Source organism: Spodoptera frugiperda, chromosome 25, assembly GCF_023101765.2.
Source record: "Spodoptera frugiperda isolate SF20-4 chromosome 25, AGI-APGP_CSIRO_Sfru_2.0, whole genome shotgun sequence".
Taxonomy (NCBI): domain Eukaryota; kingdom Metazoa; phylum Arthropoda; class Insecta; order Lepidoptera; family Noctuidae; genus Spodoptera; species Spodoptera frugiperda.
Genome location: NC_064236.1, coordinates 4,860,070 through 4,884,409, shown reverse-complemented (window position 1 = coordinate 4,884,409; position 24,340 = coordinate 4,860,070). Strand labels below are relative to the sequence as shown.

The following is a 24,340-nucleotide window of genomic DNA, read 5'->3' as shown; positions in this document are numbered from 1 at the left end:
AATGCGATTTAGTGCAACCAAATGGTCCCGGTAGTACAAGGTAGTTTATAGTTTATTGGGAAACTAGCGGGATATTTGAATTTTCTAAAAGGTACGCTTTTTCTCTATTTATTATATTTTTGAATAAACAGACAATATGACAGTTACAACGAAGATATTTGTCTTTTTAATAAATGAGAATAATTTAATATTAGACCTTCGCAGTAATTGTTAAAAGGTGTCTTGAGTATCATGAACTTAAATAGAGGGTAGTGTACCAACCATAACAGGACATTTAGTAAATTACAGTCCCATAGTATTATATATATATACATTATCACAATTTTATTGTGCTAGCTCGCGGGCAAAGCCGCTAGGGTTAGCTCGGCAGCTGTAAGCTGGCTGCCGCCCGCCCAGTGCAATGGCCGCGCGTTGCCAGCTCGGGGACCACGACTAATATTTGTAACTGAATAAACCGATTAATATACGATAATATACTTAGTAATAACCAAACGCCATAAAATATATTAGTCATCGTAATATACGCTTAGGGAACGAGCGAAACAAGAATTGCAGTTCAAGTGAAAAGTAGTGCAAATTTGAATCTAATACAAAACACACCTCGTAGTTATTGCCATAAAAATAAACTTTGTTCTGGTACATAATTCTAAACCTAAACTACAAAATTTTCCTAGTTACTTATTATATCTGTGAACAATTTGTAGGAATGAAATATAAAAAATAACGCCTTTTAAACTGTTCTTACATCCCCAGCGCGGCGCGGCCTCCGCTTTGGCTGCCGCCCGCCCAGCACGTGTCGTCCGTACGGTCCGCCGGCTTGGGGGACCACGTGGTTTACAGCTTATTATTTTGATCTTAAGAGCATTGTCATGTGAATAATATGACTGATGTATATTGAACAACGTTGAATATATTATATAATCATTTAATTACGAATTATACTTAAAGAAATCATATTTTTATGAACTTAAATCTCAGTCAGGTTGTTAACCTGTTGCTTAAGCTGAGAACAAAACAGCTCTGTGCGTTACTGTGCTCCTAGTACTATGAAATCATCCATACCTTCATTCGGACCGGTGCGGTGTAGTGAACGAATGTGATTTATTGCAACCCAAGTGGTCCCCGTAAAAGAAGGAACGATTCATAGTTCAACGGGAACTTGGCGCGATATTTGAATTTTGTAAAATGTATGCGCTCTATTCAATCCTGATTATTTATTTTATCTATTTAAATAAATTGATAATAGTAAGAATGGATTGTTATAATTGCTATAAAAGAATTTCTATAATAAAAGTAATTTTGACTGCACGGTTGGTGCGGTGGCTAGGCAACTGGCTGCCGCGCAACGGGTAGCGGGTTCGATTCCCGCACGGAGCAACTCTTTGTGTGATCCACAAATTGTTGTTTCGGGTCTGGGTGTCATGTGTATGTGAACTTGTATGTTTGTAAACGCACCCACGACACAGGAGAGAATCCTAATATGAGGCAACGTTTAAAAAAAAAAAAAAAAAAAAAAAAAAAAAAAAACTTATTTTTATATAGTCTTCAGTATCATGAACCTAATAGACGATAGATCGCTTTATAGCCATTCTATAGGCATTTAATGTATTAATAACAATCTCATTGTACATTGTTATGCCTGGCCCTGCACTCACGCTGTAGCGGCGGGCGGTGCCGGCTGCCGCCCGCCCAGTGCGGCGTCGCGCGGTGCCAGCTCGGGGACCCGCTACATTATATAGGGCATTAATTAATATAATGATTATGTAGTTATTTATATGTATGTATATATGTATTACGTAATGTTCATATAGCTATAGATTACAAAAAAATGCAAAAATATTCTTCTATTTTGACTAACATAAATCATATTTTTTATTCTAAAGATGGCGGTGTGGACTTAATGGGATCCTTCTTGTATAATATGTACAAAAGGAAATTAATTAAGTTCCGTATTTTAGCAAAATCTATTCAAAACTCAGTCAAACTTTAGTATTATATTATATGGCCTTGTAGTCTTTACACAAATGTGAGAAATTAATGTTTTCTGTTTAATATTAATGTAACTTTCAACAATAAAGTTCCTTCTTCAATATTTTCATTGCACTATCCTTCACCTTACTTGTGAGACCAAATGGTACTCCGAGGAACATACTAGCTCTGCTTGTAACTGCGCGCCGACTGCGATATTTTTAATAACTATGGGTTACAAAAGTTCGTTATATTTGCTTGTTATTAATTTCTGACTTGAATTGACTCATATTTTCGTTGGTTTATCCATAAGGCTCAGTTCCCAGACAATGTTTCAATGAAACTCGGTAGGACCATTTGGTACGTTCGGTGTATATTATACCTCTGCGTGTTACTGCGCTCCTGGTATCAGAAAACGCGTGGACCTGGTACGGTGCTGCATTAACGAACGTTGCCACTTGGTTCATCCAAAAGGACCTCGTCAACAATGATGTTTTAATGGCGGGTTTGGATCTCTAGAGTAAAAAGATGATAATGTTATTGAGTTCTTCTAGACGAAACTTTTTTTCACAATGGGTTTTTAATTTTGTAATCAATTATATCGTTTATTAATTACTTTCAGATTTAAAAAAACAGAAACTGTACTTTGTTTCTTAATTTTTAAAATTTCTATGAGAGTGTTGTTTTGACCATACCTAGCTATTACAGCTATAGGATATGAAATAATAGCTAAACATTTTGTCCGCACCTTCGATCGACCAATCGCATGCATTTTAGTTCAGTTCCAATTGAAAAACACTATAAATATTGGTAACATGAGAATCACTGATAATCTAGCTTTCTCTACGTGAAAGAATTTTAAAAATTAGTGGGATTTTGAAGTAACCTCCTAGTCAAACATACAACGAATGAATTATTGTACGTAGTGCACCAAGAATTATAAATGTATCTAGAACAAAATAAATGTATTCAAATCTCTGGCATATACTTATTTATATTATTTAACTATTAGCTTGTCTTTTGCCGTAGACAAATATGAAGGAACTTTTCGAATTTCGCGCGGTGTAAAACTGACTGTGTGGGACCAAAAGGTCCACCGAGGAATATAACAGCTCTTCTTGTTCTCTGCGCGCCTAGTACCAGAAATCTAGCGGCCCCAATCGGGCGGTAGGCGATACGAACGTTCCATTTGTTGGGTCCAAATGGGCCTATTTTAACATTGACTTTTAACTTGAAAATAGCGCATATTAATTGGCTATTTCTGTAGTTCTTAAAGTATTGGTTAAGTTTCTTAATGATTGTAGTCGAAATTAAAGATTTGATGCATATAAATAAGCCATATGGGGTATTTTGTAATTTGCGTTCAGGTTAAGTTCCAGTATACTGACAAAAATATTATCGTTGAACCAAAGACCAATAAATAGTTATTTTTGGATTTTTAGATTTTGGTTATGCTATTCTACAGGACAAATATACAGTGAATATCGTTTTTCTCTGATACGTCTGTATAAATAAATACATGCATTATAAATCAATAAATAAATAAGTAAGTAATAGCAAATTGAATTCAAATCTCTAAGACGCATTTATTTAACATCTTGTCTGTAATTTACCGTATTTACCGTAGTCAAATATGGAATGGTTTTTTATAATACATAACTCGCCGGCCCTCAAGCTGTGTGCTGGCTGCCGCCCGCCCTGCGCTGCTTAAGCCGCGCGGTGTCTGCTCGCTGACCCGCTAAAGCTGTGCTGTGGGGGCCACCCGTCTTATTATGTTCTTTATAATAGAATATATATTGCACTTGTTGTGGGGAGGTCTTTCCTTCTCGGGTTTGACCCGGTGAAAATGAGCATAGCGTCCCGCGCCCCGCAAGAAAAACGGTGCTCATTGCCCCCTTATAATTATGTACATAATATAATATATTTATTATAGATTTTGATATTATTGTCTTTTAATAATACAGTACTCACAGATATTTTTTAATTTATCAATATCTTTAGCGACTTAGATCTCAGACATTGCTTAACTGTGACTCTGTTGGACAAAATGGGCCACCGAGTAATAAAACAAGTCTGTGTGTTACTGCGCGCCCGATTCGGGCAGTATGAAAACATTCCATTTGGTTCCCAAAGGAACCTCATCGGTACCGGTGCGATGGCGGGAAATTTGAAACTTAAAGACTACTTAAATGGTAAATAATATACTTTAAATTGATTAGGATACTTAATATAATTCCACATGAATATAGCAAAATATGGTCACATTCTTATTTAACTTCGAGTCTATTATTCTCCGAACATAGACAAAAGTGGAGCGACTTTTCCCGAATTTCAACTGGAACCGCAAAGTCTGTACTTTGCTTATTATTATTCTGTAATAATAAATACTTTTTATTGAATTTGCTATTAATATTTGACTTACAAAAACGTTTTGTTTCTTTCACTAATAAGTACATAACTTTATAAACTTAGATCTCAGAGAGACTGTACAACGGTGGCGCTGTGGGACCAAAAGGGGCGCCGAGGAAAAGAATAGCTCTGCGTGTTACTGCGCGCCTAGTACCAGAAAACTAACGGGTTCATTCGGGCTTTACGAACATGTTCCATTTGGTCCGACCAAAAGGAACCTCGTCGTTGTTGTATGATGGCGGTGCGAAATTAGAGAATGGGTACCAATTTGGTACTACCAAAGGGATGAATCATGCCTTTTGGCTAAAGGGGTTGAGCAGAGCTGAACACGTTAATACTAGATTTATATCACGATAATATTATATTCGTTATGGATTAATAGAGTAGTAGAAAATTAATTAGGAAGTTACAGTAATTGTTCCATGTTAGTGCTGTTTTATTAGTTTGAGAGGCATGAAGTTTGTAGTGAAGTTGTCTGCATTTAACGAAGTTGGTACCAGGGAAGCATAGTTGTAGAGCGGTTAAATAAACTACCTTTAGCCGGCACATGTTTTAGAGATATTTTGGCTTTGTTTTTATGATAATTTCTTTTGTAATCAATTACACAAAGGTAGCTGATGTGAAACCACAATCCATGAGATAAATATAATTTGAAAAGGAGAAGTCTTATTGTACTGTCTCTTTTTAAATTTGTTTGTGACACTTCTACAATGTGATAGGTATGGGACTTCTAACCTGTTAAGGCTGCATACTACATCTAATTTTATCGATAAAAAAAAATGGAGTGTTAAACCCCCAATTGAAAATATTGAAAAATAGCGACTTTTTCGGTAAAAATAATTCAGAAATTATTTTTTTTCTTACCAAAACATTATCAAACATATGAAAAAAGTAATGAATTAGTTAGCCAAGGTTATTAGCTACCGTTTGTCGTTTTTTTTTGTTTCTACGACGCATACAACCTTTGATATCACATAAAGTAAAAAAAATATTAAAACAGCCATAATTTTTAGGGGGAGGGAGATTCAAACCCCCATATTATGTTTTTGTCGATAAAATTAGATGTAGTACTCAGCCTTAACGGGTTAGAAGTCTCACTCCTATCACATTGTATAATCGACTAGCTGTGCCCGCGACTTCGTCCGCGTGGAATATTTATTTTAGGCATTATATTTATTTTTGCAAACAACTTTCTCAGCTTCATAAATTATGTATAGCTGTTACCCACGGTTAATTTGTGCATTAAAAATTCGTGATAGCACTGGATTATGATTATAAGGAACAATCCACACTCGTTTCCACTGTTTTCCGGAAAACTGCGCCAATAGGTTGGGTAACCGCCACCCAGGTTTGTGTTTCAGAAATAAAATTCCTAGGGTACTTTTTAGATGGGCTCGCTACATGCGCGTTATAGCAGTGGTAAGTCCCCTCTTTGAAGAGTGGCTGGTACCTGTTTCGAATTCGGCGGGAGGAAACACCCAGGCGTTTCGTCTGGGTGTCGTCATTGCGAGGACCGCCCGGAAGATATGGTGGAGCATACAGTGGCGGTGTGCATTGCATGTGCTGAGCATCGCCATGTCCTTAGGAATGTGAATGGCGACGGTAACCTCTCACGTCCGGCTCTAGTTCAGGCCAAGGTGCGGAGCGAGGGGGAAAGGGACGCCGTCTCCCCCTTCTGCGAAGCAGTCATCCTAGCTAAGGAGGAGACGGAGCGCGTGAGGGAACGATCCTCATCAAGCCGCAGCCGCCGCAGAAGACACTCCGGGCGTCTATCGGATCGCGTGACGATCCCCGGCCACCGTAAGCGCGGGTCTGCGGACGGCGAGTAGCTCATCGCCCGATCAAAACCAGACCCGTCCATACCGTGCATCGCGTTCTGTGATGCCCGATCCGGTGCTGCAGACAACGTAAAAGATTACCGGAGCCCCGGCTCAAATCAGAACGCGGTGATTTTTACTCTCCTTCTCGCTTCACCCAAGGCAGGAGTAGCCAACGGATGATTTTCCCCCCTCAAAAAAAAAGAAAGAGTACTTTCTAGAATAAATGTTTTCTTTCATACATGGTGTCGCAAGGTTATGAAATCCTTAAAGACCATATTTTTATACCCTATCATATTTTTATGACAATAAATTGAAGAATTGGATTTTTTTGTTTATCAAATGTTTCAGCCGATATTATTGCACTATACGTAGAATCTGGTTGTACTTTGTTAGACAGCCACAATAAAGTGTAAACCGCTTTTTTGCTATTCTACGCTGTAAACAAACGCTTTCGATGGTCAATGATCAAAAAATGTTTTACTTCGTTAGTAAAACTATAATTTTTTTGAGTATAGTTACACCAGGCTCCGCGTCGTTCGCAAACAATGCCTCTCCTCCTGGCAGCGTCATGTTTCGCGCATCATGCGGCGCGGGTGAATTTTATATCGGAGTTATTTTAAAATTGTAATATCTTCTAAGATGTTTATTGAAGTTTAGTGATGTCAAAGACAATTTTGTTCACAATTAAATACTCTTAATGAATAACACATTTATTTTGATAAAGATTAATATTTTTTCGTTAATATAACTCTTAACAAATAATGCATTAATTTCGACCCAGTTTGATTACCATAAAAACGATTCTAGTAAGTTAATACTAAAAGATCGACATATACTGTCGCGGACTTTTTTTTAGATCATTTTAAGAGGAATAATTCTTTCATACATATAATTTTCGTATCTTGAACCATTTTCGCAGCGCACGCAACGGAAGCCCTCAAGAATTAATAATTTCCCCCGTTTTGTCCACATATTCCTTTATTTCTTCGCTCCTAATAGTTATAGCGTGATGTTTTATAGCCTATAGCCTTCCTCGATAAATGGACTATCCAACACAAAAAGAATTATTCAAATCGGACCAGTAGTTCCGGAGATTAGCGCGTTCAAACAAACAAACAAACAATCAAACAATCAAACAAACTCTTCAGCTTTATAATATTAGTATAGATATACTTCTGTGTGCTTCTGTTATCATTATATCTTGCTTAAATAAAACAGTCTTAAAAATAATGTTTAATTAAAAACCATTAGGTTTTCTGACAAAATGTAGGAAGGTGTGTGGGAGAATGATATTAGGAAATAGCACGGTTTAATAAAATGCTTTTTACATAATTTGTCTTTTACAAATCCTTTTGTGGAATAAAAGGCATGCGTTCCTTGACTAAAGTGCTATATGACAATTTGTTGGTTGGGGCAGAGAACATCCATATTAGTTCTCTTTCACATTATGAAATAAATGGAATGATTTCGTAAATAAACGACTCGATTTCGATTCAATTAAGTACTCCAGTCATGTATATCAATGAGTAACGATGTTGTATGTATCCATGGGCGGCGCCCGTTGCTTAAACATGATGTGATGTTATATTGCTTTTTTATTGTAAAAATGGTTATCACCTTGATCAGAGTCAATTAATTGTTACTAAGAAATAGTTAGTCAGTCGCCAGTCTAAGTTAGTAAGAAATAGTTTTTTTTTATGAAACAAGCCGGTAATCGAGCAGACGTATTACCTGATGGTAAGCAATCGCCGCCGCCCATGGACACTTGAAACACCAGAGGCGTTACAAGTGCGTTGCCGGCTTTTTGGAAGTTAAGAATTTAAGGGTGTTGTTCGGGAATCGGGGATGGGGAAGATTGGGAAGAGGGGAATTGGGCCTCCGGTAACCTCACTCACACAACGAAACACAACGCAAGCGTTGTTTCACGTCGGTTTTTTGTGAGGCCGTGGTATCATTCCGGTCGAGCCGGCCCATTCGTGCCGAAGCATGGCTCTCCCACACTTAAAGTAATCAATAAATTTCTTAGAGTACGGAAGTTATAGAGTTGGAATTAGTAGACACTTAATAAGTTTAAGCGAAGGTTCACCACCCTTTTGGGTAGGAAACGCGTTGGTCGAGTCTCGAGTGTTGACAGGGTCATTTCACAAGGGGCTGTTACACGTATCGTAACTTAGGAAGCGTGAGAACTATATTTATTAGATCTTCTAATACAAGAGACTTGTAATATAATTCGCAATAAGTATGTTTTAAATGACCTTATCTCTACAGGACATAGAATTGGATGCTACGTTGAAAGGTCGTTGACTTGCTGTAGCAGCTATATTTCATACGTGGGCACACAGCAGGAGTCTATCATTCTAAAAATCAATAAACTCGTCCGGTAGGTAATAAATAGACTCTCCGTACCTGTATCTGTGTGAGAGCACTAGGGGATGCAGCAATAGAAAGTGACGACGATAGGCTTCATGCAGAGAATAAATGAAATAGCGATATTTGAGTCTAGACTTTAAATACGCCATTAAAGTAGTGTGCGAAGCTTCCCTTCACGGATACACCTGTAAATCACGCATGCGTACCCGAGGGAAGCGTCCCGTCGATTTTGATGGATGTTGCCGTGTAGACTAACACATCTCCTCTTGTTAATGCTCTCCTAGTAGAGCTTAATCGGATACTATGCGTTGTTGCGAGCCATCGCAGATACGACGACGCCAAACCACGTTGCAAACTGGATACCGAACGGTGTTTTTTAAAAACTTAGGTAGCACTTTTTAAGTAGGCACAAAATGTTCAATACTTTTTAAGTTTTATTTATTTCTTAAAACGATTTATGAGCTGGCGTCGTTTGTTTGTTTGAGTGAAATTTAGTACAAGATGGAATTGTACCCCCATCCTGATGACAGATCGATCTGATATAATTATGGTACACACTCTTTATCTTGATGACCATAATAATATATGGTCATTTGTCATAATAATATATGGTCATCAAGATTAAGTAAGTAAGTGTGTAAAAAAAATAGATCATCTTATATTATAAGATGATCAATTTTTTTCTACAATTACGCATATTATCGTTACGCATTTAAAATGTAAGGGATTGATTGATAGAGCTCATAAAAATATTTTTAATCAAAGACAAGAAACAGGTTATCAGATTGTCCATTACCTACCATACCTCACGACTCTGATGAGGACTATTTCTTCGACACTGTAAGTTAGACGCAACGCAACGTCACGCCTTTTATCCCCGAAGGGGTAGGCAGAGGTGCTCATTACTCATACAACACGTAACACTGTAAGCTAGATTTTATTTATTTTCCATCACAATGTTGTTGTATAAATAGGAAACGATATACCTTCTCTAGTTTATGTTCTCCTAGTACAGGTAAATCGAATAGTATGCGTTGTTGCGAGCCATCGCAGATACGACGATGCCAAACCACGCTGCAAAATTGATACTGGACGATATATTTTACAAGTGGGTCAAAATCAGCTCTGATTTTGACTTTAAGTTTTATTTATATTTTAAATTTTAGGTTTTATTATTAGCTGGCCCCTTTGTTTCTTTGAGTCAAATTTAGTACATAATGGAATTTAAATTTGATCGATCTGATATAATATGAAACACAATCTTAATTTTGATGACCATATAATATGAGTATTTTTTTCTACAACTATATTACCGTTACGCATATTAAATGTAAGGGATTCATTGATAGAATAAAGCTCATAAAAATATTTTTAATCAAATGTAGATTTCATTAATTTATACAACAAGAAGAAGGCTGTAAAGATTAGTCTTTTTGTAATGGACATGTACCAATTGTCAATTACAAAAAGTATGTACAGTAAATATTTTTCCATTTAAATTATTGTTGTATAAATAGAAAACGATATACCTTCTCTAGTTTATGTTCTCCTAGTACAGGTAAATAGAACAGTATGCGTTGTTGCGAGCCATCGCAGATACGACGAGACCAAACCACGTGGCGAATTGATGCTGAACGGTGTTTTTTAAATAGGTCACTCTTTTCAAGGAGGTACAAATTATTCAGTACTTTGTAAGTTTTATTTATTTTTTAAAAGGTTTTATTAGTTGGCGTCATTTGTTTGTAAGAGTCAAAGGAGGATGCAAATCCGGGTCCCACCTTCCAATAGCTATATGTGTGTGGCTGGTGTACCAGTTCGTCTTGCGATAATATTGCTGACGAATGCTGCAAGCGAAATCATGGCTAGACAGACAACGTTCTTTGACAAGAAATACTCGCTGATTTTCAACATGGTGATAACAAATCGTGTGCAAAGTGTTGTCTAGTGCATACGAGATTATAAGGTATGCTTTGAGTACACTAGAAGAAATTTTAGTAAGTTCAAATAAATTCATCGAAACGTTTCGGTTTCGTTGAAAAATATTTTTTTGTGCCGAATTTAAGAAATAATGTGCAATGTAGTATACCACTTTAGAATTCTTACTAAATCCACCAACTTTGGTAAATTTGCCACTACTAGCGCCATACATAATTTATTCAGTACCGTACAGTCACTTAAAGTAAGGTGACAATTTTATTCAGAGAATTTGGTTCGCCTAAAAGTGACACTGTTTTCCAATCTAATGCAGTTGGCTAAGAACTTATGATTTTATATTACTGAAGCACTATTCAGGATAATGTAAGGAAGACTACAGACGACAAAATAAAGATTTGTAGCAACAAAAGTCAAAAGACTGGCACAGGGTGTACTTTTCGTGGATAACACATAAGTCACTGTAATTTAAAAACTGTAGGACCTAGATTTTTTTTTATATTTTTCTGATAACAGTTGGAACCTTGCTGATCATGTGGTGTCAATTGGACTTCGACTTCAGGGACACCCTGTATAAGCCCAGTGCAAGATAAATACAGTAAACAATGTCCGCAGCTCCGGATCAGGCATCAGCCCTACTGGGTGATCCCCATCTGTGGTGATCTGATGGCTCTTTGAGGCGCGCGCAGAACTCGACGCGCCGCACGCACGGGTCTGGTTCTGGGCGGGCGGCGAGCTACCCCTACTCGCCGTCCGCAGACCCGCACTTACGCGCAGAATATGTGAATTTGTTGTCCTTTCGGTTTAAAGCAAGTACAAGTAACCTTGTTTGTGTGATCTCTAATTAATATATTATGTAATCGTAAGACGGTGTTTAATATTATAAATAAATACATGCTGGTCAAAAAACTTAGGGTTTATATTAATTTTATTACTTTCACCAATATGTGTCGTGAATTATTAATAATCACTACTAAATAATAATAAATTTCGACGATTATTCACATTTACCAAAACGTGTGGTAATTATTAATAATTTTGTAAAATTATTAATAATTTTCAATTAATCAGATTTACCGTAACATATATATAAATAGGAAACGATTTACCTTCTCTTGTAAATGCTCTCCTGGTGGAAATGTATCGAATAGTTCGCGTTGTTGCGACCTCGCGCTGATACGAACCACGTTGCAAAATGGATATTTTAAATGGGTCATCCTGTTCAAGTTGGTACAAAATATTTAGTACATTTTAAGTTTTATTTATTTCTTAAAAGGTTTTATTTAACTGCCCCCTTTGTTTGTTTGAAATTAGTAATGGAATTTAACTCCCATCCTGATGAGAGATCGATCTGAGATGTGGTACACAATTTTAATCTTGATGACCATATTATATGATCTATTTTTTTCTACAGTTTCCTACATTACGCATATTAAAAGTAAGGGATTGATTAATAGAATAAAGCTCATAAAAATATTTTTAATCAAATATAGATTTCATTAATTTATACTACAAGAAGAAGGTTATCAAGATTAGATGTATTGTCCATTACAAAAAGTAAGTACTTACAGTAAATAATATTTCATTTAAATTATTGTTGTATAAATAGAAAACTATATACCTTCTCTAGTTCATGTTCTCCTAGTACAGGTAAATACGACGAGACCAAACCACGTATCAAAATTAATACTGGACAGTGTATTTTAAATAGGTCACTATTTTCAAGTTTTTACAAAATAATCAGTTCTTCTTAAGTTTTAAAATGTATTTCTTAAAAGGTTTTGTTAGCTCGCCTCGTTTGTTTCTTTGAGTCAAGGGAGGTTGCAAAAACCTTCTAGTAGCTATATGTGTTACATCATTAGATAGGTAATTTTGAGCAGAATAGAAGTTACTATGGCCCAAGTTCCAAATCTTAGTTCGTTGAGAGTTATTCTTTAACAAATAGCTATTGAAAGGTGGGGCCAGATTTCATAAAAACTCTGGCATCCTCCTTTAGTACATAATGGGATTTAACCCCCAGCCTGATGACAGATCTATCTGATATATGGTACACACTTAACCTGGATGAGCATTTTAAATGCAATGGATTGATTGATAGAATAAAGCTCATCGAAACCGTTTAACGTTCAAAAGTAATATTGTTTAATCAAATAAAAAAATCATTAAACATATTAATTAATATACGACAAGAAAATGGTTATCAATTAAGGTATAAACTTAGGGCCGTGGGGTACAATTGGTACAAGTGTACAACTCCTTTACAAAGATATTGTAAAGAGGATGGTTGACACTTCAGGTGACCGAAAAGCTACCTTCTACCTTGGGCAAAGGTTAATATTGCCACATTGAATGACAATGCTGCCAGTCTTTTGGACACCATACCTCACGACTCCGATGAGGAATACTTCTTCCAAGCTGTAAGTTAGACGCAACGGAACGCAACGTCACGCCTTTTATCACCGAATAGGTAGGCAGAGTTGCTCATTACCCATACAACACTTACATTGTTGTTGTATAAATAGAAAACAATATATCTTCTCTAGTTAATGTTCTCCTGGTACACCTGTATCGAATAGTTTGCGTTGTTGCGAGCCATCGCAGATACGAGACCAGACCACGTTGCAACTGATCGATGTATTTTAAATAGTTCACTCTGTTCAAGTAGGTACAAAATCCGTGCTTTTTAAGTTTTATTTATTTCTTAAAAGGTTTTATAAGTTAGCCCCTTTGTTTGTTTGAGTCAAATGTAGTGTGTGTCGTGTATCCGGAGCTGCGGACTACCTAGCGGGTTTACCGGGGCTCCGGCTCGACAAGCTGGAGTAGGAACGGGGTGGTTTTTAGTCAGTAAGAGTCTGACACTCCCTCTCGCTTTGCCCTGGCGAGAGAAGTCATTGGATGATTTTCCCCCCTGAAAAAAAAAGTGTGTGTCGTGTTGTGTCATAATGGAATTAAACTCCCATCCTGACGACAGATCGATCTGACATAAGGTACACGCTCTTGATGACCATATAATATGATCTATTTTTTTCTGCAATTACGCATATCATCATTACGCATATCAAATGTAAGGGATTGATTGATAGAATAAAGCCCATAAAATATTTTTAATCAAATAAAGATTTCATTAATTGATTGATTAATATAACAAGAAATAGTAGGGCTACTTTGGTTCTCGAATGCGGAGTTTCGTATAATCTTCGGCCGTACGTTTTATTGATTTACTAATAAAAATACTCAAAATAACGTTTTATTTTGTATTTGTATCAAAACCTATGTATTTATCTTCATTTTATTCATTCATTTTTGTTCAAGAAAGTTTGCCATAAACTTAGTTTTTCATTGAATTAGAGTAGGCGCCCAGGTTATCAAGATTAGATCTATTGTTCTTTACAAAAAGTAAGTATAGTAAATAATTTTCCATTTACATGTTTGTTATACATATATAAAAAGGAAATGATTTACCTCCTCTTGTAAATGCTCTCCTGGTAGAGCTGTATCGAATAGTTTGCGTTGTTGCGAGCCATCGCAGTTACGACGAAACCAAACCAAGTTGCAAAATGGATACTGATCCGTGTATTTTAAATAGGTCACTGTGTTCAAGTAAGAACAAGATATTTAGTAAGTAGGTACTTTTTAAGTTTTATTTATTTCTTAAAAGGTTTTATTTAATTGCCCCTTTGTTTGAAATTAGTAGTATATAATAGAATTTAACTCCCATCCTGGTGAGAGATCGATCTGAGATATGGTACACAGTCTTAATCTTGATGACCATATTATAATATGATCTATTTTTTTCTACAATTTCCTACATTAAGCATATTAAAAGTAAGGGATTGATTAATAGAATAAAGCTCATAAAAATATTTTTAATCAAATGAAGATTTCATTAATTTGTACGACAAGAAGAAGGTTATCAAGATTAGATGTATTGTCCATTACAAAAAGTAAGTACTTACAGTAAATAATATTTCATTTAAATTATTGTTGTATAAATAGGAAACGATATACCTTCTCTAGTTAATGTTCTCCTAGTACAGGTAAATAGAACAGTATGCGTTGTTGCGAGCCATATGCTATATGTGTTACATCATTAGATAGGTAATTTTGAGCAGAATAGAAGTTACTCTGGCCCAAGTTCCAAATCTTAGTATTTTCAGAGTTATTCTTTATTAAACATGGTAAATGGTATGGATTTGGCGCTATAGTAACTTTTATTCAGCTCAAATTAAATAAATTAAAATTACCTATCCAATATTGTAACACACATAGTTATTGCAAGGTGCGGCCAGATTTCATAGAAACTCTGGCATTCTCCTTTAGTACCTACATAACACAGATTGATCTTTAGACGACAGATTGATCTGATATATGGTACACACTTAATCTTGATGGCCATAATAATATACGATGATGTATTTTTTTCTACAATTTCCTACATTACGCATATCAAATGAAATGGAGTATAGTATATTGTTTAATCAAATGAAAATTTCATTAAACGTATTAATATACCACAAGAAAATGGTTATCAATTAAGTTATAAACATTAGGGCCGTGGGGTCCAAGTGCATATGTCCTTTACAATGATATTGTAAAAAGGATGATGACACTTCAGGTGACCGAAAAGCTGGTTTCTACCTTGGGCAATGCTGCCAGTCTTTTGGACACCATACCTCACGACTCTGATGGGGACTATTTCTTCAACGCTGTAAGGACGCAACGCAACTGAACGTCGCGCCTTTTATCCCCGAAGGCGTAGGCAGAGGTGCTCATTACTCATACACCACGTAACGCTGTACTTGCCCATTACAAAAAGTAAGTACAGTAAATAATTTTCCATTTACATTGTTGTTGTATAAATAGGAAACGATGTACCTTCTCTTGTAAATGCTCTCCTAGTAGAGCTTTATCGAATAGTACGCGTTGTTGCGAGCTATCGCAGATACGACGAGACCAAACCACGTTGCAAAATGGATACTGATCGGTGTATTTTAAATAGCTCACACTGTTCAAGTTGGTACAAAATTAGTGCTTTTTAAGTTTTATTTATTTCTATAATAAAAGGTTTTATAAGCTGGCCGCTTTGTTTGTTTGAGTCAGATTTAGTAGGTACTTTAGGGAACAGAGAGTAAAGTGCCCTAAGAAAAGGAGGTTCCTCCGACCAAGCCAGGTGATCATGCCTGACGGGCCTTTTACCCAATTGTTGTTCGTTAGGATTTAACATGGGTAGACCATGTTAAATGTAAATGTTAATGGCTACCCATGTTAATTCGCATGTAAACTTCACATGTGCTATGCAGGATATTTATGACGTCATCCGTTGATTTGCTTGTTAATAGTCTATGTGCGACTTTTGTCATCTGTCACTTGTCAGATGTCGCCACAGTACAGAATGGAATTGAACCCCTATCCTGATGACAGATCGATCTGATAAATGGTACACTCTTAATCTTGATGACCATATAATATGTTCTATTTTTTCTAAAATTACCTAAGTTACGCATATCAAATGTAAAGGATTGATAGATAGAATAAAGCTATAGCAAAATATTTTTTAAGTTGAATAAGTACAGTAAATAGTTTTCCATTTTTTGTATAAATAGTAAACGACATATCTTCTCTTGTAAATGCTCTCCTGGTAGAGCTTTATCGAATAGTTTGCGTTGTTGCGAGCCATCGCAGATACGACGAGACCAAACCACGTTGCAAAATTGATATTGGACGATGTTTTAAATAGGTCACTGTTCAAGTTTGTACAAAGTCAGTGCTTTTTAAGAGTTATTTACTTATTTCTTAAAAGGTTTTAATATCTGGCCCCTTTGTTTGTTTGAGTTAAATTTAGTACATACATAATGGAATTGTACCCCCATCTTGATGACAGATCCATCTGATATATGGTACACGCTTAATCTTGATGAACATACAATATGTATTACCTATAATCTGTCTATTTTTTTACAAATGCCTACGTTACGCATATCAAATGATTGATAGAATAAAGCTCATTAAAATATTTTGAATCAAATAAAGATTAAATTAATTTATACGACAAGAAGAAGTTTATTAAGATTAGATGTATTGTCCATTACAAAAAGTAAGTACAGTAAATAATTTTCCATTTACATTGTTGTTTAATAAACAGGAAACGATATAACTTCTCTTTTAAATGCACTCCTGGTACACCTGTATCGAATAGTTTGCGTTGTTGCGAGCCATCGCAGATACGACGAGACCAAACCACGTTGCAACTGATCGATGTATAGGTCACTCTGTTTAAGTAGGTACAAAATCAGTGCTTTTTATGTTTTATTTATTTATTAACAGGTTTTATTAGCTGGTCCCTTTGTTTGTTGGAGTCGAATTTAGTACCATAATGGAATTTAACCCCCATCTTGATGACAGATCGATCTGATATATACAAACTCTTAATCTTGATGACTATATAATATGATCTATTTTTTTCTACAATTATCTACGTTACGCATATTAAATTTAAGGGATTGACAAATAAAGATTTCATTAATTGATTTATATGTTACAGCCAAAGTAATAAATCTTGATATTATATATACTGTCTAGCAATTATATATAACGTCTACTCAATTTAGATAAAGTGATAAATGACACAAAATTAATCACATTAACTAGCAATTTTATATACTATCTTCGAAGACTTGGATAATGTAATAAAACGAGCAGCATGCAAACAAACATGCAGCATGCAGCAGGCAGGGTTTCTGTCATGGCTCCGGCGCTGCGGGCCTCCGGCGGCCTCACGCGTTCTAATGACGATTAGAACGCGTGAGGCCGCCGCAGCTTCGGCTTGTTGGCCGGCTTCGCCGGCCAGCCTCAGCCGCGGTGGCTCGCTAGCAGCCTCCTGCTCCTCAGCCCGCGGGCAGCCTCGCTCCTACGCGCCTACGCGATTTTAAAGTACACTCTAGGGGTAGGACAAACAAGACTACGTGCACTCGGTTTTGTAGCAATTCGGTTCTGTCACTAACTTTTTTTGCATAGCATATTAAATTTTTAACCAACATTATTATTTAATTGTCACAGAAACTTTAGCAAATTAGTTTGATCGGAATTATGTATAGGGCACTACAAGTTTTCTACCACCATTTCCTACATAAGTTATTAGGCCTACTAACGTTATGCGAATCTTAAAGATGAATTTTTATTCTTAAAAGTTATTCTTACAAGTAAAAGTCTTGTGACATTTTGAGTTACACATGTATTATTACTTTGACTAACTTGGATTCCCTATTATGAATAATATCCAGATAAAGTGATTAATTTATTACATTGTCTAGTGAATTTGGCATTTTTACACGATTATTCATAATAACCAGTCATTATGAATAATTGCTATTTAATCACTCTGACTGTAACATATATACGACAAGAAACAGTAGGGCTACTCTGGTTCTCGAATGCGAAGTTTCGTATAATCTTCGGCCGTACGTTTTATTGATTTACTAATAAAATAACGTTTTATTTTTAACTAGCTTTTGCCCGCGACTTCGTTCGCGTGGAATAGTGACTTCCGGCAAATTTTTGGTTTTAACCACATAGTTCCCAATCTCGCGGGATCTCTTCAAAAATGAGATGTGGAAGATATTCCAGGGAACTCTTCAAAAATCAACACAATGAGCTCCGCGTTTGAATTTAATAGATGTATACTCACTTAGGGCATTGAAAAAATAGTTTAAAAACGGACTTAAACTAACTTAAAACTAAAGAAAGCTACGAATTACGAATTTATAACAATTAAAAAAGAAACTATATTACAACCTATCCTCTATGCTATAATAACCAAGCTTAAACTAAATAATTTAAAAGAAACGACTTAAATCTAATCTAATTAAAAAAAAAATTAGACTTACAATTTTATTAAAAAAACTAACTACAGTAACTACTAATAATCGATATCAAACTAAACCTACGTTAAATAGTTTAACCAAAAAACCAGGAAAACCCAACAAATAAACTTATTAATTGACAAATACAACGAAACCAATTTAGAATATACGAAACAGCAGGACCACTACAGAGAAATAATCATACGACTGATAATACACTTTTTCTACGATAGTACCGAAGCGCTCGGCCGATACCCAACCAAATGAATGTAACGAAACCATAGCGCGATCTATTTCGATCCCAACGCCATTTATCGAGGATAAAGACAACTTGGATTATTTATTTATACTCCGTTCGGGCATTTTCTTTGTACTAAAAGTTTAATTATATTGATATTATTTTTTTCATACCTTTTTACTATTTATTTACTTTTTTTCGATGAATTAAAACAATAACATGAACCGAAGTCGTGTAACGATCGACATAGAATTATCTATACTCCGTTAGAGCATTTTCTTTGTACTAAATGTTTTATTATATTGATATTATTTTTTTCATACCTTTTTACTATTTATTTACTTTTTTCGATAAATTAAAACAATAACATGAACCGAAGTCGTGTAACGATCGACATAGAATTATTTATAAATAATTTATTTCTTATTTTTATTTTTTGATTTTTGAAATAAAAATATATCTATGTCCTTTCTAAGGTTCTAAACTATATCTGTACCAAATTTCAGCCAAATCCGTCAAATAGTTGCGGAGATTAATGGTATAAGCATAGAATGTTCGACGTGATTCTTTAATTTGACATAACTTTTTTATTTATGAACCGATTGACATGAAACAAACACTAAATGTAAATTTAAGCATCCCACAATATATTCGTGAAAACCGCATCCAACTCGGATCAGCCGTTTCTGAGATTAGCGCGCACAGACGAACAGACAAACAGACAAACAGACAAACAGACAAACAGACAAACAGACAAACAGACAAAAAAAAGTTAATTACATTTTTGGGTTCGACATCGACATAACAATAACCCCTGCTATTTTTTTTATTTTTATTTTCAATGTACAGACAGCACTTTTCTACGATTTTATTATATGTATAGATTTCATATCAAAACCTATTAGGTATATTTATCTTCATTTCATTCGTTCATTTTTGTTCACGAAAGTTCGCAATAAACTTCGTTTTTCGTTTAATTAGAGTAGGCCCCCAGGTTATCAAGATTAGATCTATTGTCCTTTACAAAAAGTAAGTGTAGTAAATAATTCTCCATTTACATTTTTATAGGAAACGATGTACCTCCTCTTGTAAATGCTCTCCTGGTAGAGCTGTATCGAATAGTTTGCGTTGTTGCGAGCCATCGCAGATACGACGAGACCAAACCACGTTGTAAACTGGATACTGGGCAGTGTATTTTAAATAGGTCACTCTGTTAATTTGGCACAAAATCAGTGCTTTTTAAGTTTTATTTAAGTACTAGCTTTTGCCCGCGACTTCGTTCGCGTGGAATAGTGACTTCCGGCAAATTTTTGGTTTTAACCACATAGTTCCCGATCTCGCGGGATCTCTTCAAAAATGAGATGTGGAAGATATTCCATGGAACTCTTCAAAAATCAACATAATGAGCTCTGCGTTTGAATTTAATAGATGTATACTCACTTAGGGCATTGAAAAAATAGTTTAAAAACGGACTTAAACTAACTTAAAACTAAAGAAAGCTACGAATTACGAATTTATAACAATTAAAAAAGAAACTATATTACAACCTATCCTCTATGCTATAATAACCAAGCTTAAACTAAATAATTTAAAAGAAACGACTTAAATCTAATCTAATTAATTTATAAATTAGACTTACAATTTTATTAAAAAAACTAACTACAGTAACTACTAATAATCGATATCAAATTAAACCTACGTTAAATAGTTTAACCAAAAAACCAGGAAAACCCAACAAATAAACTTATTAATTGACAAATACAACGAAACCAATTTAGAATATACGAAACAGCAGGACCACTACAGACAAATAATCATACGACTGATAATACACTTTTTCTACGATAGTACCGAAGCGCTCGGCCGATACCCAACCAAATGAATGTAACGAAACCATAGCGCGATCTATTTCGATCCCAACGCCATCTATCGAGGATAAAGACAACTTGGATTATTTATTTATACTCCGTTCGGGCATTTTCTTTGTACTAAAAGTTTAATTATATTGATATTATTTTTTTCATACCTTTTTACTATTTATTTACTTTTTTTCGATGAATTAAAACAATAACATGAACCGAAGTCGTGTAACGATCGACATAGAATTATCTATACTCCGTTAGAGCATTTTCTTTGTACTAAATGTTTTATTATATTGATATTATTTTTTTCATACCTTTTTACTATTTATTTACTTTTTTCGATAAATTAAAACAATAACATGAACCGAAGTCGTGTAACGATCGACATAGAATTATTTATAAATAATTTATTTCTTATTTTTATTTTTTGATTTTTGAAATAAAAATATATCTATGTCCTTTCTAAGGTTCTAAACTATATCTGTACCAAATTTCAGCCAAATCCGTCAAATAGTTGCGGAGATTAATGGTATAAGCATAGAATGTTCGACGTGATTCTTTAATTTGACATAACTTTTTTATTTATGAACCGATTGACATGAAACAAACACTAAATGTAAATTTAAGCATCCCACAATATATTCGTGAAAACCGCATCCAACTCGGATCAGCCGTTTCTGAGATTAGCGCGCACAGACGAACAGACAAACAGACAAACAGACAAACAGACAAACAGACAAACAGACAAAAAAAAAGTTAAGTACATTTTTGGGTTCGACATCGACATAACAATAACCCCTGCTATTTTTTTTATTTTTATTTTCAATGTACAGACAGCACTTTTCTACGATTTTATTATATGTATAGATTTCTTAAAGATTTACAAGCTGGCCCCTTTGTTTGTTTGAGTCAAATTTAGTTCATAATGAAATTTAACCTTCATACTGATGACAAATCCATCTCATGTATATATGGTATCTATATATTAATACGTGATGCAAAAACTTTCGAGCCCTTTTTACGAAAATTGCGTGGACGTAGGAGCATAAAATTTGGTACACTTATAGTTTATGTGTAGGAGAAGTGCAGAAAGCTAATATTTTTCAAAAATAATGCTTATAAAGTACATTAAATCAATAAATAAAACACTACACACACTACCATGCATAGCATCGTATTTGACAAAACGTCAAAATTGACAGACATTGCGATGATATTCTTACGTCTCATATGAAAAGAGGTTTCTCATTAAAGGAGGTTTGGTTATTCATGATGCGCCGGAATATATTAATTTGAATTTTACAAAACTAATAGCAATACGATACGATACTAATACTAAACCGTTTAACACAAAAAAATATTTTTAATCAAATAAAATTTCATTAAACGATAACGGCCGAACGATATGAGAACTATTTCTTCGACACTGTAAGTTAGACGCAACGTAACGCAACTCACTCATTTTATCTCCAAAGGGGTAGGCAGAGGTGCTCATTACTCATACAACACGTCACACTGTAAGTTAGATTTTTTTCCGTTACACTGTTTTGTATAAATAGGAAACGATGTACCTCCTCTTGTAAATGCTCTCCTGGTAGAGCTGTATCGAATAGTTTGCGTTGTTGCGACCTCTCGCAAAATGGATACTGATCGTTGTATTTTCAATAGGTTACTGTTCAAGTAGGTACAAAATCGATGCTTTTGAAGTTTTATTTATTTCTTAAAAGGTTTTGTAAGCTGCCTCGTTTGTTTGTTTGAGTCCCCCATCCTGATGACAGATTGATCTGATATATGGTACACACTCTTAATCTTGATGACCATAATATAAGGTGATCTATTTTTTCTACAATTACCTACGTTACGCATATCAAATGTAAGGGATTCATTGATAGAATAAAGCTTATATATTTTTTTAATCAAATAAAGATTTCATTAATTAATTAATATACAATAAGAGTGGCGACTTGTCGTTCTACGTGGAGGACCAAGGGGGAGGCCTTTGTTCAGCAGTGGACGTCTCACGGCTGATGATGATGATGATGATACAATAAGAGAAAGGTTATCAAGATTAAATCTATTGTCCATTACAAAAAGTAAGTATACACAGTAAATAATTTTCTATTTACATTTTAATTGTATAAATAGGAAACGATATATCTTCTCTAATTTTTGTTCTCCTAGTATAGGTTAAATATTATGCGTTGTTGCGAGCCATCGCAGATACGACGATGCCAAACCACGCTGCAAATGGATACTGAACAGTGTATATTAAATAGGTCACTCTGTTCAAGTTGGTACAAAGTCAGTGCAAGTTTTATTTATTTCAAAAGGTTTTATAACCTTATAACTGTAGGACCTCAGGGATGATATAGACATAGAGAGGGAGTGCCGGGCTCTGGCGGTCAGAGGTAACATGTTGGCACGTAGATTTGTACGGTGTTCAGACTCAGCTAAAATTACTTTATGCAAAGCATACTGCCAGAGCTTTTAGACCAGCAATCTATGGGTCAACTACACCACGAGATCGCTAGATGTCCTGCGGGAACAATACTATAACGCATTCAGGATGTTGTTGCGACTGCCCCGTTTGTGCAGTGCCTCGGAAATGTTTGCCAGTTCTCTCATAGACGGTTTTCATGCCATTATACGTAAAAAACGGCGTCATTGATATACATATTTATATATGTATTTTATTTTTTGTATAAATAGGAAACGATGTACCTCATCTTGTAAATGCTCTCCTGGTACACCTGTATCGAATAGTATGCGTTGTTGCGAGCCATCGCAGATACGACGATGCCAAACCTCGTTGCAAACTGGGTACAGGACGATGTATTATAAATAGGTCACTCTGTAAGTGTAAAGTTGGTACAAAATATTTAGTACTTTTTAAATTTTATATTATTTCGTAAAAGGATTTATTAGGTGGCCCCTTTGTTTGTTTGAAATTTGTACATAATGGAATTATTTAACCATCATCCTGACGACAGATTGATCTGACATAAAGGACACACACTCTTGATGAGCATATAATATTATGATCTATTTTTTTATACAATTACCTACGTTACGCATATAAAATGTAAGGGATTGATTGATAGAATAAAGCTCATAAAAATGTTTTTAATCAAATGAAGATTTCATTAATTTATACGAGAAGAAGAAGGTTATTAAGATTAGATGAATTGTCCATTACAAAAAGTAAGGACAGTAAATAATTTTACATTTAAATAAAATTGTTGTTGTATAAATAGGAAACGATATACCTTCTCTAGTTCATGTTCTCCTAGTACAGGTAAATCGAATAGTATGCGTTGTTGCGAGCCATCGCAGATACGACGACATCAAACCACGTTGCAAAATTACTGGTCGATGTATTATAAATAGGTCACTCTCTTCAAGTTGGTACAAAATCAGTGCTTTTTACGTTTAACTTATTTCTTAAAAGGTATTATTAGCTGGCCCCTTTGTTTCTTTGAAATTAGTAGATATCCTGACCACATCCTGACGACAGATCAATATGACATTAGGTATACACTCTTGATGACCATATAATATGATCTATTTTTTTCTACTATTACCTACGTTACGCATATCAAATGTAAGGGATTGAATGAGAATAAAGCTTATAAAAATATTTTTAATCAAATAAAATTTCATTAATTTATACGACAAGAAGAAGGTTATCAAGATGAATTGTTCATTACAAAAAGTATAGTAAATAAATTTAATAATTTTCCATTTAAATTGTTGTTTTATAAATAGGAAACGATATATTTTCTCTAGTTTATGTTCTCCTAGTACAGGTAAATCGAATAGTTTGCGTTGTTGCGAGCCATCGCAGATACTACGATCTGTGCTACGATGCCAAACCACGTTGCA

The 24,340-nt window shown here is 35.0% G+C and overlaps 1 long non-coding RNA gene across 1 annotated transcript; it reads right to left on the bottom strand.

The window, feature by feature from the left end:
* Positions 1 to 18,415: 18,415 nt before the first annotated feature.
* On the bottom strand, positions 18,416 to 21,330 carry LOC126912393 (uncharacterized). The gene is made up of 2 exons (XR_007707080.1): positions 20,623 to 21,330; positions 18,416 to 18,919 (listed from the first exon to the last, which is right to left on the bottom strand). It is a non-coding gene; the product is annotated as an uncharacterized LOC126912393 (long non-coding RNA).
* Between the last annotated feature and the right edge of the window lie 3,010 nt (positions 21,331 to 24,340).